Below are 18,189 nucleotides of genomic sequence, written 5' to 3'. Positions count from 1 at the left end.
TCATGAAGTATGAAACGAGCGTACTTGAATTTGGGCCAACCATTATATTAATTAAAAAGTTAAAAATAACTAATTATTTAATTTGCCTTTAACAATATCTTTCTCAATTATTATAATGTTGTAAATTTTTAAGTTACATTTACATTTCTTATCATTATTAGTGGAATCTCACATTTGCTAATTTAATGTTCCTTTTGTGATATGTGTGCAATTGTTGTTCGCCAAATGTACATTTGCAATCCTGAATTATTCTCCAATCACATAAAACTAACTATACTCACATCAGTTATAAGTAAAATTATATATTTATATTTGTGTGATTAAATTGATATGAATTCATTAATATATTTATGTAAGATAAACAGCCAACTTGTAATTTTGATGTGTGGTATCCGCAAGTATACGGGCTGTATAAGTAATAAAGTGTAATGTCTTGTATTGTTTCCTCGAAAATTTGCATTTGAGTACCAAACTATGAATGAAGATATTATTTGGCCTAATGATAAATGAATAAAAGTGTAATGTAAATAAACTTGATGAATTTGATAAATCTAAACAAAATAAGTAAATAACAAAGTAAATAAATCCTTAAACTAAATTAATAACATATAATTAAAATCAAAGATTAATTAATGGTAAAACTAATTTCAAAGTTAGGGTTTATGCATAAATTAATTGGGATTTATCTTGATTCATCTAATTTTAAGATAAAAGAGTTTGAAAGTAATTTATTCTAAATTTTTTTTGATATCTTTTTCAAGCAAACCAAAAAGTATTTATGAAAATCAAACTTACTTTTATACAATATTCGATTCATTTAAAATCTATTAAGTTTTATAACTAATTAATGAATCCTCTTAAATCCCTAGTTTATTTCTAAATCTAGGTAATTTTAAGTTCTCATCCTTAATTATCTATAAATGATTTTCATCATTCGATCCTTCGATCAAAGATTAAAATAATACAAAATTGGTACCAACATTAGGCAAGTAAAATAGGCATACAAGGAAAAAAAATCAAAACTCCTATTTATATAAAATCTGGAATAAACCAATCTAAATCCATAAATTAATCTAAAATATATTTTCCAACTCTGAAATTTAAAGATTCTACTCACTCATAGTAATATTTATAAGAGAAATTGATGAAAAAGTATATATAAAAAAAAAACCATGATAATAGACTAAAAGTAGAAAAACCCAGGTAGAAGAATTCAAAATCTCTAAACTCTGAAGCTTCCAAATGTCCCAACTGCTCCTGTATCCAGAGTTAATGGCGTTTTCCTCTCCCTTTTTTTTTATTCTTTATTCTTAGGGCAAAAACTAGGAAAAATATGTTTTTATATGGCCCCAAAAGTTGCACTAAAGTAGGTATAAAAATGGATAAGGACAAATGAATGAATAGGAGATGAGGTGTAGAAATTTTCAGGTCAGCATATATTATTACAGTTCTTGAGTGTCTATTGATAGAGTTACTTAACGCTAAGCAATATCTTAAGCAAGGTTCCAGGCACTGCACTGCCTAGCAACAAAGGGTTAAGCAAGTTCTTCAACAAATCTCGGTAAGTTTTATTTTTCAGTGAATTTCAACTGCGCTTGACTTTCAGCTTAATCCAAGCTACATCTTAAGCAATGCAACATGCCATAAACAGGATCTTCAGCAACTTCTCATGCAAATCTCTATGAGTTTTATTTCCAAAATTCTGAAGATGCTTGAATTAAGCTGCACTTGACTTACGACTTGCCCTATGCCATGGGATAAGTAATGTGATATGCCATAAGCAACATCTCAAGCAAATCTCGGTAAGCTTAAATTTTAAAACTTAACTTTCTTCAATTTTTTCCATTCTTCAAGCTTCCAAACTTACTCAAATCATCTCGTAATGCATCATTGACTTTCAATTCACCACAAAACCTATTAAAAATACCAAAATTATAAAAATCAAACATCAAATAACTAAAATTAACAAATAAGCTAAAATAAATAAAAATTACTTAATTATAAGGGTAAAATGGATATAAAATTGTCCTAAAATACCTATATGAAATGAGTGTAACAAAATGCCTATATGCAAACTGTCCTAATAAGCAGGATCTTCAGCAACTTCTCATGCAAATCTCAACGAGTTTTATTTCCAAAATTCTAAATATGTTCGAATTTAGCTACGCTTGACTTGCGACTTGCCCTATGTCATAGGCTAAGTAATGTGACATGCCATAAACAACATCTCAAGCAATGTCTCAAGTAAATCTCGGCAAGCTTGGATTTCAAAACTTAATTCTCCAACTTTTTCCATTCTTCAAGTTTCCAAACTTCCTCAAATCATCTCCTAATACATTATTAACCTTTAATACACCACAAAACCTATTAAAAATGCCAAAATTACAAAAATAAAATATCAAGCAATGAAAATTAACAAATAAGCTAAAATAAATCTAAAAACATAAAAAGTACTTTATTATAAGGGCAAAATGGATGCAAATTATCCTAAAATGTCTATATAAAATAAGCGTAACAAATTTCCTCAAACTCAAATTTTTGCTTATCCTTAAGCAAATTAAAAATAATTATTGCAAGATACCTTCCTTAGATTTATGAAAATTACCTATCCAAGCTCTCAAGCTTACCTCTAGCAACTAACAAACCATATGCCCACTTTCAAAGTACAAAGAATTCAATCATTACGAAAGCTATCACCACTTAACCTTGGGTCAATTATCCATCTCATAAAACCCAAACCAATCAATTGCAAAAAGAAATCATGCTTAAATAAACTCTAGAGCAATTCATAAACTAAAATTTCTCAAATGATGATGATAAAAATAAATGAATGGATGAACATATCCCAATCCCATAGGCAATCCTCTTATTCTAATCTCCACTAATATAGCAAAACACTATGAAAAGATCAAAAAGACTTTCAAAGGTTGTAATGGGGTTAAGGGAGGTAGTGATGTGGCTAATAAGAAATGGATAAAGGAAACAAAGCATGAGAATAAACAAATTATTGAAAGATCAATATACATAAGTTTTTATTTAGTTATATATTGAAATGGGATAAAAAATTTTACAATAAATCACCAATGCTAGCATATAACTTTGAAGCTTTTGGAGAAACAACATAACTAACATTGACTTTGAATTACAATTATCCCTTTTAACTCACCCCCAAACTCATTTCTTTGTATACTTGGGTGAATAATTACCTTACACACCATGATTGAATTTGCTAGCCTTTTTACTTTAGTTATTTCTCTCATCTAATTATTATATATATGCTTTTTTCTTCTTTTTTCTTATATATTTTTCTTTTTTTTTTGTTTTTTTTTATTTTATTATTATTTTTATTTTTTTATAATGTATCTATCACTTAAAGAATTATTCTCATGAACATAGGTAAGTGTTTAGATATAAGGCTAGGTAGTAATATGGGTACCAAAGAAAGAAAAGAGAATAAATGTAGGCTCAAATTGATTCCAAAGGGATATTTTTAAGTGAGGTTGGCCAAGGCTAAAATAAGAATTTAAAATGTAAAGAATGCCTAGATCATTTCTTTCCTAAGTGTATGCTAGGATTTAGCCTCGAAAGGTCTAGAAGGATTGTTCTAGGATTGGTGAGACAAAATTAGCTACTTCTTATCCTAGAGTTTTCTCTAAGTACTCAAACTCAATGTAATTGATTGGGTGGCCCTTGGCTAAGAACGTATAAGCTAAGGCAAGAATCTAATAACCTTGAACTTATTCAGAATGTTCAATCCATCAAACCCTTTTAAAAGTAAGCTCTGTTGCTCTTTAAAGCTACTCTCACTTCTCTAAGGACAAGGTAAAAATTTCTTTTTATGATATGCATGTTCTTAAAATGAATGCATAAATTAAATAAAAATTATATGCAATCTATATGAAAACTATATGCAAGTGTAAATGAGTATGAATGGTATAAGTGTATAGGCTAACTATGTATGAATGAATGAAATGCAATAAATGAATGAAAATGCTCAAAAATGTTAAAAATTTTGTAAAAATTTTGCCTTCACCCCCAAACTCAAATGAGATTTTATCCTTATTGTCTAAAATGAATGCAAAGATGGGCAAGAATGAATAAATCAATCAATTCATGAAATATATACAATTGGGAATTAAGTTTAAGTAAGCACAAGAAATTCAAAATTAAGCTAAAAAAGATATTAACAATGTATTTCAAAGAGAAAAGTGTGTAAAAGTATCCCAAATGCATGAATTGATAATGCTTACCCAATGTTAGCAGTGACATAGGGTTAGTAATATCATAAACAATGGCAACATGCCATAAGCATAAATAACAGTAAAGTCAGTTATTACCGCATGATAATTTCCAATATATATATTCAAATGAAACTATACGACTTATCAACATCAATAAATACTTAGACTAAGTAGAGTATAAAGCGTAAAAATTAGTTGCAATAGAATTGAAAATGCAATAAAGTAGGACTCAAGCAATTAAAATTGAGAGCTAATATATATATATATATATATATATATATATATATATATATATATATATATATATATATATATATATATATATTCCCAATTATATAAACAGACCAAAATATAAATCAAACCAGTATATATATGTAAAAGTATGATAAAAAGCATAAATGATAACTAAGGAGTTTTGAAGCTATCACCAAAAGATGTAAAAGAAACAAGCAAACTACAAGGAAAAATGAAAAATAATCATAAAGCTAAAACTAAGCTAAATGATCTATTGCTGTTGCTGCTACTGTTGTTGTCATTTGCTGCTTAGTCTGTTGATGCAGGATCTACTGGAGCTGCTGGAGGGTCTGCTTCAAGTTCAGCTGCTGCTTCAGCTGATGAGTCTTGGTCTTCGGAATCTCAAAAGTTGTTTCTAAGTTCTCAGTTAAGTCCTTCATTTGCTGGAACATATCCTGGCCCTAATGATAAAGATTATTATATGATTAGGCCAGCTTATTGTAAAGTTTCAGCATTTTCACTTCATGCTTTTGCTGCTTCTTTTGAAAGGACTGGAGCTCTGCTTAAGCTTCTTATTTTGCTTCTTTTGCTGCTTGAGCTGTTGCTTACCCAAAGCATCTAGTTTGCTCTCTAAAATTTTTAATGCAGTAAGAATATCATTAGTAGCTGCTGTGGGAGTTTGCTTGGGCAATTAAGCCAGTTACTTTGGCTTCCAATGATTTCACTATTGTTAAAATCTCAAAAGTAGGATGTTGTGCTATAGAAGAAGTGGCTTGGGTTCATGCATAGGATCTGTAGTAGGGTAAGCATCAGGAACTGTAGAACCACTAATGTCACTAGGCTGACCTAGCAAGACATATACATTACCCCTTTTTTCTCACAAATCCATATGGAGCAGCATAGTGCCATCAATAAAAGACTCACCAGAAACTTGAAGTGAGTTATACACACTAGCTAAAAACCCAAATGATTTGGCTATGGCTATAATGTAGCCCCCAAAACAATACTGCTAGTAGAATCTTGCTAACAGTCTGCTCCTAGTGCTTAGCCAAGAAATAAGCAATGTTCAATGGTTTCCTTTCTCTCATACACCATAGTAAGAATAGATCACCAACACTTGCTACACTGTTACTATGACCTTTCCCCAAGATAGTGTAAGAAATAAATCTATGTAGGCACTTTAAAACAGGGTCTTTAATCTTAGAGGCTTTGGCAGACCTTAGTCTATAACAGTCTCCATATGTAGCTATTTCCTTCCAAAATTTAGCAGGCTCGTAAATAGGACCTTGCCATTCAATCTGCTTATATCCCTCATCGTTAAAACCAAATATAACACTCATAGATCCCATATTAAGCTCCTTGTCTATGCCAGCACACCTAAACTATATCAGTCTCTATGCCCTTTTACATTAGGTTTAAAGACCAATTTCAAAGAACTCAGAAATTCCAAAGTTATATTTGTATAGGCAGGTTCCTTAATTCTAGCAAACTCTCTCTAATTAACCATATCCAAGTACTCAAACACAGAATTAAAAATCCCTAATTCTTTCAAAATTTCCTCATCCATATACTTGGTGGCTAAAACAGACTTAGAAACTAAGGTCTCGTATTTTTATTTCATTTCCATATTTTTAAAAGCCCATAACAAAGGTGAGTTTACCTCTTTAACGTCATTTATAGAGGCTGAGGGTATTGTTAAACCTTCAGCAAGTCTTGATGTTATTGTTTGAGGTACTGCAGATGACTAGGGAGCAGAATATGTGGTAGAACTAGAAATGAAGGACCTTGTTTACTTACTGACAGGCTCAAAAGGGGAAATCTGGGGTTGTACACTAGACCCAGTAGGAGTGGATGGAGTTTGTTTCCTTTTATACGCTAATTTAGCTTTGGAACTCTTCCTTCCTACAATTTTGACTCTAGGCTGAGGGTTTGGTAGAGCAGTTACAGGTGGGGATTGCAAATTAGGGTTTTCAATAGGGGTGGTTTGTGGTGAAATTTGGGTAGGTGGTACCAAAGTCAGGGTTTAGTTTATGGTGGGTTTTACAAGTGGTGGCATAAAGGGTGGAGGAGAAGATGGTGGAGGATTTTCAAATGGAGATTGAGGTAGAGATTTGCATCTGCCATGGTTGATTTAGAGTAACCTTTGGATTTGCGGGGTTTATTGGTGGACCACCTTTTTGTACCAACCATGAAATGGGTATAGAAAAACTATCCTAAACTGCTCTTGGTAACTATCGAGGGAAAAAGGTAGGAGAGGGCACGACGAAACTAGATAAGCAAGTCAAAAAGATAGGAGAGAGAGATAGGAGAGAGAGAGAGAGGGTGTGTTGGGTTTTAAAGAAAAATAACCCAAGTATTGACATGTGGTACTGTCACTGGGGAAAGTGTATGAAAAGGTGCAAGAGTTTAGGGTTACTAAACTAGTGATATTGGGTAGCGACATAGGGTATGAACAGAATGTCATAGGGTAAAATAAGACGACATTGGGTAGCGACATCGGGTTAAGCAATATCATCAGTAAATTTTGGCAGGTCTGTTTAAAAGATGAGATTTCACTCACTAAAAAAGCCCCAAAAGCTACTTTAAGGTTATCGTAACCTCTAGCATACACCAATGCCCACTAACACCAGAAAACTAAAAAATTTTATAAAAAAAACTCTCAAAAACAAGTAAGACACAATATGAACATATAAAAAATTAAAAATTGAGCAGCTTAAGACAAACGAATACTGCAAATAACATTATGCAATCCATAAATCTAGAATAAACCTAAGCTAAAAATCAAGCAACTATACCAGCAGCACTTAAAGCACATGTTAAGCATTCAAAATCTGCATAAGCAACATGAAAAACATTTTAAGCAACATGAACAGTAATATGAACAATAACACAAAAAAAGTCTACTAATAAATAATTAAAACCATATATTCACTAAAAAGGTAAAATTTAACAAACATAATTTTTGCATTCTAATGAAGCTCAAACCAATCTAAAATACCAAAATTGATCCTCTTTCAAGTTGCATTCAACAAAAATACACAAAACACACAATTGAACATGTGTTATTTATCAAATTTACAAAATCAGTAATTTGGCACAAATTTAAGAAAGTTACTGCTCACAGGAAAATAAAAGTGCAAAATTTCTTTCCTTAAACAGCTACATTACATTTTTGCCTCTTTCAACAATTTTTAATTTGCCCAATCTTCATAACTAACCAACTAAAGATAAACAATTATCACTTTTGAGTTGAATGGGTTAAAAACTTGAGTAAAACTCAAAAAGAAAAAAAAAAAAAGCTATATAAAGATAAAACTTGGGTTGCCTCTCAAGAAATGCTAAGTTAAGGTTTTTAGCTGGACCTTCCACTTGAAGTCACTTAAACACCCCCATTTGGGGAACCAAGTCGTGAAACCTCTACAACTCTCTTTATGGGCTCTCCAGCAATATAGTGCTTAGGTCTCTACCCATTAACCTTGAAAGCACCTGAAGTTTCATTTTCTAGTTCAACAGCCCCATATGGATATACTTTTGTAACTGTATAAGACCCTGACAATCTTGACTTCAATTTTTCAGGAAACAACCTTAACCTGGAATTAAACAAAAGAACTGCATCTCCTTCCTTAAATTCTCTCCTCTAAATGTGCTTATCATGTCATCTCTTAGTTCTTTCCTTGTAAAGCTTGGCAATGTCATAGGCATCAAGTCTTAGCTCTTCAAGTTCATTCAATTACAACATTTTCTTTTCTCCAGCAGCCTTCAAATAAAAAATTCAGTGTCTTTATGGCCCAATATGCTTTATGTTCCAACTCTAAAAGTAAGCGACAAGCTTTCCCCTAAACTTATCTAAAAGGGATTGTACCAATGGGAGTTTTAAAAGCTGTCCTATAGGCTCAAAGAGTATCATCGAATTTTATTAACCAATCTTTTCTTGAACTATTTGCTGTCTTTTCAAGAATCCTTTTTAACTATTTATTTGAAATCTCTACTTGGCCACTAGTTTGTGGATGGTATGGTGTTGCAATTTTATACCTAACTTTATATTTTTGCAATAATCTCTCAAATTGATGGTTGTAAAAGTGAACACCTCCATCACTTATAATGGCACGTGGAGCTCCAAATCTTGAAAAAATGAATTTCTTGAAAAATTTAACTACAACCCTAACACAATTGGTTGGAGATGGTATAACTTCAACCCATTTGCTCACATAATCTATTCCAACCAAGATATATTTGTTCCTAAAGGATGATGAAAAAGGTCCCATAAAGTCAATACCCCGCACATCAAATAGTTTCATTTCTAATATGTTTTGGAGGGACATTTCATCTCTTTTAGAGATATTTCCTATCCTTTGATATCTATCACAAGAACTCATAAAATTCCTCACATTTCTGAAATTATGTAGCAAAAAGAACCCTACTTGAAGTACTTTTGTTGTAGTTTTTGAAACATTCATATGACCTCTATATGGTGAAGAATGGCAATTTTTAATCACATCCTCTACCTCTTCGTTAGCTAAACATCTCCTAATCAGGCCATATCCACATCTTTTAAACAAAAATGGTTCCTCTCAATCATAATCTCTAACATCAAAAAGAAATTTCTTCTTTTGTTGTCATGTCAAATTGGGTGGAAGGATTCCACATACTAAATAATTCACAAAATCAGCATACCAAGGGATTTTTACACTAATAATTGCCAAAAGCTGCTCATTAGGAAAGTAATCATCAATTAGAATTTCGTAGCCCAGATTTTCTCCTTATTCTTGCCTCAATCTAGACAAATAATCAGTTATCACCTTTTCTACCCTATTCTTGTCCTTAATCTCTAAATCAAACTCTTGAAGGAATAGTATCCATCTTATCAACCTAGGCTTTGCCTATTTCTTTTGTAAAAGGTAGTTGATAGCTACATGGTCTATGTACACTATTACCTTTGACCCCATAAGATAAGACCTAAATTTATCTACTGCAAATACCACTACCAAAAGTTCTTTTTCTGTGGTAGCATAATTCACTTGAGCATCATCCAGGGTTTTACTTGTATAATATGCAGCATATACCTTTTTATCATTCCCTTTTCCTAAAATAGCCCTATGGCATAATCACTTGCATCACATGTCAGCTTAAAAGGTAATGACCAATCAGGTGGCTGCATAATAGGAGCAGATATCAAAGCCTCTTTTATCCTACAAAAAGCATTTACACAATCAGTATCAAAATTAAATTCCACATCTTTACTCGATAAATTAGTGAGAGGTTTAGAAATCTTAGAAAAATCTTTAATGAATCTTTTGTAAAATCCAGCATATTCCAAGAAACTCCTCGTTGCTTTCACCAAATGTTAGGGGTGGCATTTTCTCAATCATTTCTACCTTTGCCTTATCTATCTCAATACCCCTATTTGATACAAGATGTCCCAAATCAATTCCTTCTTATACTATAAAATGACATTTTTCCCAATCCAAAACTAAATTAAACTCTTCACATCTCTGCAAAACCTTAAACAAGTTAGATAAGCATTCATTAAAAGATTTACCATACACAAAAAAATTATTCATGAACAATTTCATAATATCCTTAATAAAGTAAAAAAAAAAATGAACATTATATATCTCTGAAATGTGGATGCAGCATTACATAATCCAAATGGCATCCTTTGATATGCAAAGGTACCATAAGAACATGTGAAAGTAGTTTTATCTTGATCATCTGGGTGAATAGGGATATGAAAGAACCCTAAATACCCATCTAAATAGCAAAAATAAGAATGATAAGCTAATCTCTCAAGCATCTAATCTATAAATGACAATGGAAAATGGTCCTTTGTAATTGCACTATTCAACTTCCTATAATCCATGCACATTCTCCATTTAGTCTTTCCTGGTAGGTATCAGTTCATCATTTTTATTTTTCACTACTGTGATGCCACTTTTTTTAGGTACAACATAAACTGGACTTACCTAAGTGCTATTAGAGATGGGGTAAACAATACCCGTATCTAGCAACTTTAAGATCTCTTTTTTTACAACCTCTTTTATATTTGGATTCAATCTTCTTTGTGACTCTCTAAAGGCTTTGTGATCATTTTCCAACAAAATTCTATGCATGCACACAAAAGGATGTATTCCTTTAATATCATCAATGGTATAACCAATTATCCTCCTATGTTCTCTAAAAACTCTTAAAAATTTCTCAACTTCACAATTATTCAAATTAGCATTGATAATCACAAGATATGTATAATTTTGACCAAGAAAAGCATACTTGAGATTTGTCGAAAGAGGTTTTAACTCTACCTTTAATGCTTTACTTTCTTCAAGAATTGGCAGTGAAGTAGCATCTTGCTTTAAATCTTTAATTTTCTCAATATTAGCCATAAGTCAAGGTGAATTTCCTTCCAAAATTTGAGTGTATTCTGTAGCTTCTACAATTTCATTGCCTTTAGTGATGTTGTGGATCAAACAAGCTTCCAAAGGATCTTTGGGATGTTGCTTTCTGAATACTTCTTCAACCAATTCATCTATCACATTAACTCTCAAACATGAATCTGAGTCATCTTTCTTTTTCGTTGCTTGAAACAAATTGAACTAAAATTTTTCTTCCCCAACTTCCAATGTAAGCCTTTAATTCTTTACATCAATCATAGCTCCAGCAGTAGCAAGAAAAGGTCGACCAAGAATAATAGGAATGTGTACATTCTCTTCCATCTCTAATACTATAAAATCCACTAGTATGAAAAACTTTCCAACTTTCAGAGGCACATTCTCAATCACTCCAATTGAAAATTTAATAGACTTATCTGCTAAATGTAATTATGGTAGGCTTCATTTTTCCAATCTTTATCTTCTCATAAATGGACAAAGGCATGAGACTAACACTGGCTCCAAGGCCATACAAAGTTTTATCTATACCGACATTTCCAATGTAACATGGCATTGAAAAACTGCCAAGATCTTTCAACTTGGGTGAAAGTTTATTTTGCAAGATAACATTGCTTTCTTCTGTATGAGCTACTGTCTCAAATTCTTCCAACTTCCTCTTGTTAGACAGAATTTCTTTCAAAAACTTGGCATATAAGGGCATTTGTATTAAAGCATCAATGAAAGGAATAGTTACAGGCAAGGACTTCAACACCTCTAAAAACTTTCCAAATTATTTATCTAACCTTACTTTCTGAAATCTCTATGGGAATGGTAAAGGTGGAATGTAAGTCTTAGGTGCCACATATCTAGGTTCTTTCTTTTCATTCTCCTTCTCTTTACTTCCTTTCTCTTCTACTGAAATCTCTTCTTTAACTTCAACTCTAACTTCAACTTTAGCTTTTTTATCTCCCTCTCTAGTTTTCTCTTCCTCAACTTTTTCTTCAACTTGCCACTTCTCAATGTGATAGCCTTATAATGCTCCCTTGAATTTTCTGGTTGGCTAGGAAGGTTCCAAATCCTTTACTATTTGAAGCACTTGCTTGTTGAGCTATTTGATTCTCTAACATCTTGTTGTGTGTTACTTTGATGGCTTGCTAGTAAGATCTCAAGCATGACTTATAATCTAGTTGTCTTGTCTAGTTGTGTTTATTGTGGTGGAGGTTGTTGTGGTTGTGGTTGAGCAAGTTCATTTTGAGATTTAGGAATTCTAGGAGGAGCCCCTCTATTTTGCTGAAAATTCTGATGTTGTTGATATACAGGAGGTTGTTTAAAATTCTAATTTTGTCCTTGTCTAGCTCCCCAAGAAAAATTAGGGTGATTTCTCCATGCTAGGTCATAAGTAGCAGAAAATGCGTTACCAACCAAGCTTTGATTATCGTTCCCCACATAATCCACTTGTTCACTTAAAAAGTTTTGACCAAATGAAGGAAAATCAACAGCACAGTTCACATTTGTAGCTCTGGCACCCATTAAATTAGTTAAACCTCCAACTTCTGCTTCTACTTTCAGGCTTAGTTTTTCCATATTCCTTGTCAAATCATCAAACTTAGCGTTAATCATATTCATGGCATCAAGCTCAAACATACGAGCTGATTTTTTTTTATCTCATTCCTCTCACAACTCCAATGGTAGTTGTTATAAGCAATTTTATCCAAAGTAGAAAAAGCTTCATCTTTAGATTTTTCTATAAGATCACCTCTAAAAGATGCATCAATTGCAGTCCTAATAGCTGAAGAAACACCATTGTAAAAATGTTGGATAAGCATCCATTTAGGAATCCCATCCTGTGGACATCTCCTTTGTAAATCTTTATATCTCTCCCATGCTTCATACAAGCTTTCATCATCTCTAGGTTTGAAAGAAGTTAGCTCATTTCTTAACTTAGCAGTCTTGCTTAGTAGGAAATATTGAGCTAAAAATGGTTGAGAAAGTTTGGTCCTTCAGAGAGAAAAGAAATAATCTAAGTCGATTTGCATCATTAGAAAGTTCATTTATCTTCAACATATCACTGATCTCAAGAAAGCATGCTAGATGCACATGTGGACTTTCACTTGGACTTTCCCCAAATTGTGATTATTGTACCATCTGAGAAAGTGCAGGCTTTAATTTAAAGTTATTTGTTTTTACTCTTAGTCTTGTGATACTTAGCATGAAATCCTCAATGTTAGGATAGGCATGATCCTTCACATAATGATTGTTAGCATTGTTGTTATTATTGTTGTTGGCTATTGCTTCTTGTTGCTGCTCTTGCTTTTGTTCTCTTTGTTGTTGTTGTTGACCTCTAAATTCTGCTTTTGTCCTCTTAGCATACGCTCTTAAGACTTTAGCTGCCTTCTCTATTTCTAGATTAAAAAATAAACTGATTTCTTTACTTTTTATTCTTCTCATAAAATAAAAGTACCTGAAAAACAAAATAAGCAAATTCTCAAAGTAAAATGGTAAAATAAAATTTAAAAATAAAATGTCTAAACTAACCAAACAAACAATCATTCAATATCAAACAAAAATCAAATCCCCGGCAATAGCGCCAAAAACTTGATGTGTGCTATCCACAAGTATACGGGCCATATCAAGTAATAAAGTAATAAATCAAGTATCGTTCTCACGAGGATTTGTATTTGAGTATCAAACTATGAATGAAGAGATTATTTGGACTAATGATAACTGAAGAAAAGTGCAATGTAAATAAAATTGGTGAATTTGATAAATCTAAACAAAATAAGTAAATAGCAAAGTGAATAAATCCTTAAACTAAATGCAATTAAACTAAATTAATAACAAGTAATTAAAATTAAAGACTAATTAATGGTAAAAATAATTACAGAGTTGGGGTTTATATGTAAATTAATTGGAATTTATCTTAGTTCATCCAATTTTAAGAGAAAATAGAGCTTGAAGGTGATTAATTCTAAATTCCTTTGATATCTTCTTCAAGCAAACTAAAGAGTATTTTAAGAAAACCAAACCTATTTTCGTATGATATTTGATTCACTTAAAGCCTATTAATTTTTGTAACCAATCAATGAATCTTCTTAAATCCCTAGTTTATTTCTAAATTTAGGTGATTTTAAGTTCTCATCCTTAATTATCTATTAATGATTTTCACCTTTTGATCCTTCGATCAAAGATTAAAATAATACCCAATGGGTACCAACATTAGGCAAGTAAAATAGGCAGATAAGGAAAAGAATCAAAACTCATTTTTATATAAAATCTGGAATAAACCAATCCAATCCACAAATTAATCTAAAACACTATTCACAACTCTGAAATTTAAAGATTCTACTCACTCATGGTAATATTGACAAGAGAAATTGATGAAAAAGTAAAGAAAAATATGATAATATACTAAAAATAGAAAAACCCAGATAAAAGAATCCAAAATCTTTGAACTCTGAAGCTTCCAAAACATCCTAGCGGCTCTTTTGTCTAGAGTTCATGGCATTTTCGTCTCCCTTTCTTTTTAATTTTTTTATTCTTTCTTCTTAGGGCAAAAACTAGAAAAAAGATGCTTTTATATAGTCTCAAAAATTACCCTAAAGTAGGTCTAAAAATGGGTAAGAACAAATGAATGGATAGGAGATGAGGTGTAAAAATTTCCCAGTCAACATGTGTTTTTATGTTTCTAAAATATCTGCTGATAAAGTTGCTTAACCTTAAGCAACATCTTAAGCAAGGTTCTAGGCACTGCACTACCTAGTGACACAGGGTTAAGCAAGTTCGTCAACAAATCTTGACAAGTTTTTTTTTTTAATGAATTTTCGTTATGCTTGACTTTTAACTTAACCCAAGCTACATCTTAAGCACCGCGACATGCCATATGCAAGATATTCAACAACTTCTCATGCAAATCTCGACTAGTTTTGTTTCCAAAATTTTGAAGATGCTTGAATTCAGCTACGCTTGACTTGTGACTTGCCCTATGTCATAGGCTAAGTAATGTGACATGCCATAAGCGACATCTCAAGCAATATATCAAGCAAATCTCGACAAGCTTGGATTTGAAAACTTAATTTATTTAACTTTTTCCATTCTTCAAGCTTTGAAACTTCCTCAAATCATCTCCTAATATATCATTGAGCTTCAATTCACTACAAAACCTATTAAAAATACCAAAATTATAAAAATCTAATATTAAGTAACTAAAAATTAACAAATAAGCTAAAATAAAGCTAAAAACATAAAAATTACTTAATTATAAGGGCAAAATAAATGCAAGATTATCCTAAAATACCTATATGAAATGAGCATAACAAATTTCATGTTATTAAGATTTGAATGAGAACCTAATATCTACCTATATATGAAGTAATATAACCCACCCAAAATGAGTTAAAAAGTCAAAACTCTGTCAAAAAGTCAGCACTCGATCAAGGGTCAAACTCTCAATCATAAAGTCAATACAGCCAAGAAGTTAAAAAAGTCTAAGGATGATCATTCCAAGCATCAGATGGCTTGGCCTAGTCCAAACCGAGCACACATATAGATGAAGCAATTTGAGTGATAGTTGGATCAGACGCTGCCCAACAGGCCTGAAAAACAATCGATTAAGCATTAGCAGATTGAGTAAAAAAGAGAAGCAAATTTGCAAGCAAGAATTTTGGGATAACAACCAAGCATGCTGAGATTCTAGAAACTGACTCCAACGACTCTTTAGCCTTCAGTTTATAAATATCAAAACAATGCATAAATTAGGTATGACTACTAAACTTATCATTATTCTCTCAAACATATTCGCAATCAAATCCTAACTTGAGAGTCAAAGTGGCTAGCTAATAGGCCACCAATCTCATCTACATTTACTATGTTACATGCTGACAAGTTAACCAGACTAGTCAAATGAGACTCATAGCAGCATCATATATAGATAGGTAATCAACGATATGTTATATTGTCTCTATTATAGATTTATTTATTTAGTAAATTAATTGCTTGAATAAAATTTATTTTACTTAGTTATAGCCTTGTTCTTTTTGGTCCTCACTAAAAGAATATACATAAGGTAAATATCAGCGTATTCATGTATGAGCAAATAATATATATAGTGTACTGATCACTCACCAAAAAATAGTTGTTCCTTAAATTTATGTGCGGGACTCATAGCTTTGCGAATGAGAGTGCATATATATTAAGAGCATATAATAATTTGCTCATATGTATGTGGCTTATGAGAGTATATATAGTTAGATTCATGCAAGTCCGGTTATAGACAATATTGATAATGATAGATAATTCTAGTTAAATATAGTTTGCTTTGTTACTATCATTAAGCAGGTTTATCTTTTTGATTAGTTAATTTTTAGGGAAAACTCTATAAATTTGTATCTAGTTAATTGTACTTGTACTAGTTAGGGAGGTTGGATATGTTATGTATGAGATTGTGTTGGTGTGGGTTAAGCAAAGCTTCCCATTTACGATACTATAATTGAATATTGTAATTTTACATAAAGGGTGAGCAAAGCTTTCCTCCATATGTGTAGTATGTGTTTTTAGATTTTGATAGATTTATATTATAGGTTAGGCTTGCTATGAATTTCGGGAATCATATATCGACTCAAGTCAAATCCAATCATAGTTCGATCATGAAAACAATGGGTCAATCCAAATAATTTAGAAGTGTACAGATATGCATTTAACCAATGTTGTTCAAAGATTTATGAGTCAATAATAATAATCCGAGTGACTTAAAATATGACAACTAGCAGAGAAATGCTAGTATAAAAGAATGGTCATGGATTGGGTATTTTTGGATATCAAATTCGATCAAATCCTATCAAGACCAATTCGGGTATCATATAAGGTTTGTTTTTCTAGAATTTTTTTTTTTTCAATTTTAATGACTGAAGTTTTTAGTTAAAATTGTGTTTATAATAGATACATATGAAATTAATTTTTTTATAAATTAATTCTTATGTTTTAAATGCTTTTCTTTTTTATTTTTACAAATGAATTTCATTTTTGCATTCTTTTTATATTTATTTTGTATTTTTCTTAATAATCTCTAAACCTATATCCTTTTGAAATAGACATGATTTGTCCTCAATCTATTCTTGTTGATAAATTTGGTTTTTGTATTCTCTTTGGATGGATTTGTTGTCTTCGCTTTTGTGAGAATTTGGTATTTCCTCATTTGCGAGGATCTTTTTTTTAACCATAGAGTTATTAGGTGTTTTACTTTATTATTTGGATAAGAATATAATGATAGAAAGTATAAATTTTTCCTTCACAATAATATCAAATTTTGATGATTTGCAAATTGGACTCCTAGAAAGACTGTAAAGTAAAACAATGGTATATTAATATCGATTGGAGCTTGTTTCTCACCGAATGGCCAACTCAGATACTCTATAGGCATGATTAAGTTCTTTAAATCAAAATAATTACTTCTATATTTTACATAAATGATTTATCTTAAATTTTCTTACACGAAATTATCTTGAAATTTTGTACTTCATATTTGTATTCTGTCTTCATTTAATAAAAATTTTATCTTTTATTTTCTCAAAAATTTAAAATGAAAGAGTATTTAAATTTCAAATTATATAATCAATGAAGATGGATTGATCATGTCCAACATAAAAAATCAAATGCCCAAATATGAAAGTGTGATAAGTTAGATGGAAAAAAAAGTGAGAAGGGGGAGGGAGAGACAAAAGATGACACTGAGAAAAGTAATATCAAAAAAATTACAAGTATTGTATATTGATACGAACTTGGTGTCTCATGGAGCTGAATAGTAAAAAAAAGATCCATATAATTGACTCTAATTAATTAAGAATTAAAATTTAGTTGTTATTGTATAGTCGATATTTTATATGAATTTTCACATGGGCTGCAAAGTGAAGATCTCAAATTAAATATGGATGACAAATATGTCTAATTGGGTTCCATCTTACATCTCAACTTTTAAAAAATAGAACTAAGCATACATTATGATAATTGAGGAAGAAATTGACTAATTAAGGGTTCCCCTAAATTCTTTTAATAAAGGTTAGGAGTTGATTTATATATTCAACATTCTTAAATTTTTTAAATTGTGAAAGTTCAAGGGTGAGACAGAACGTTTTTCAAGTTGCGGATGCCATTAAACTTTTTTAATAAAAACCAACAATTAATTTATGCATCCACCCATTAAGAAAATGAGAGAAAAGGAAATACAGGAAAACAAAACTTGGAAAACCATCATTTTTCAATTGTCTTTTAATGAGGAAATTTCCGAGTTGATGAAGACTGAAAGAAGCATTATTAAAGAGAAAGTTACAAATAATTTCTACATTATTTATTTTTGT

General features: G+C 31.2%; 1 non-coding gene across 1 annotated transcript; it reads left to right on the top strand.

The window, feature by feature from the left end:
- The first annotated feature begins 12,676 nt into the window (after positions 1–12,676).
- On the top strand, positions 12,677–12,783 carry LOC131172250 (small nucleolar RNA R71). Its single transcript, XR_009142733.1, has one exon. It is a non-coding gene; the product is annotated as a small nucleolar RNA R71 (small nucleolar RNA).
- The last annotated feature ends 5,406 nt before the right edge of the window (positions 12,784–18,189 follow it).

Source organism: Hevea brasiliensis, chromosome 13, assembly GCF_030052815.1.
Source record: "Hevea brasiliensis isolate MT/VB/25A 57/8 chromosome 13, ASM3005281v1, whole genome shotgun sequence".
NCBI classification, from domain to species: Eukaryota; Viridiplantae; Streptophyta; class Magnoliopsida; order Malpighiales; family Euphorbiaceae; genus Hevea; species Hevea brasiliensis.
This window is presented reverse-complemented; position numbering and strand designations above follow the sequence as displayed.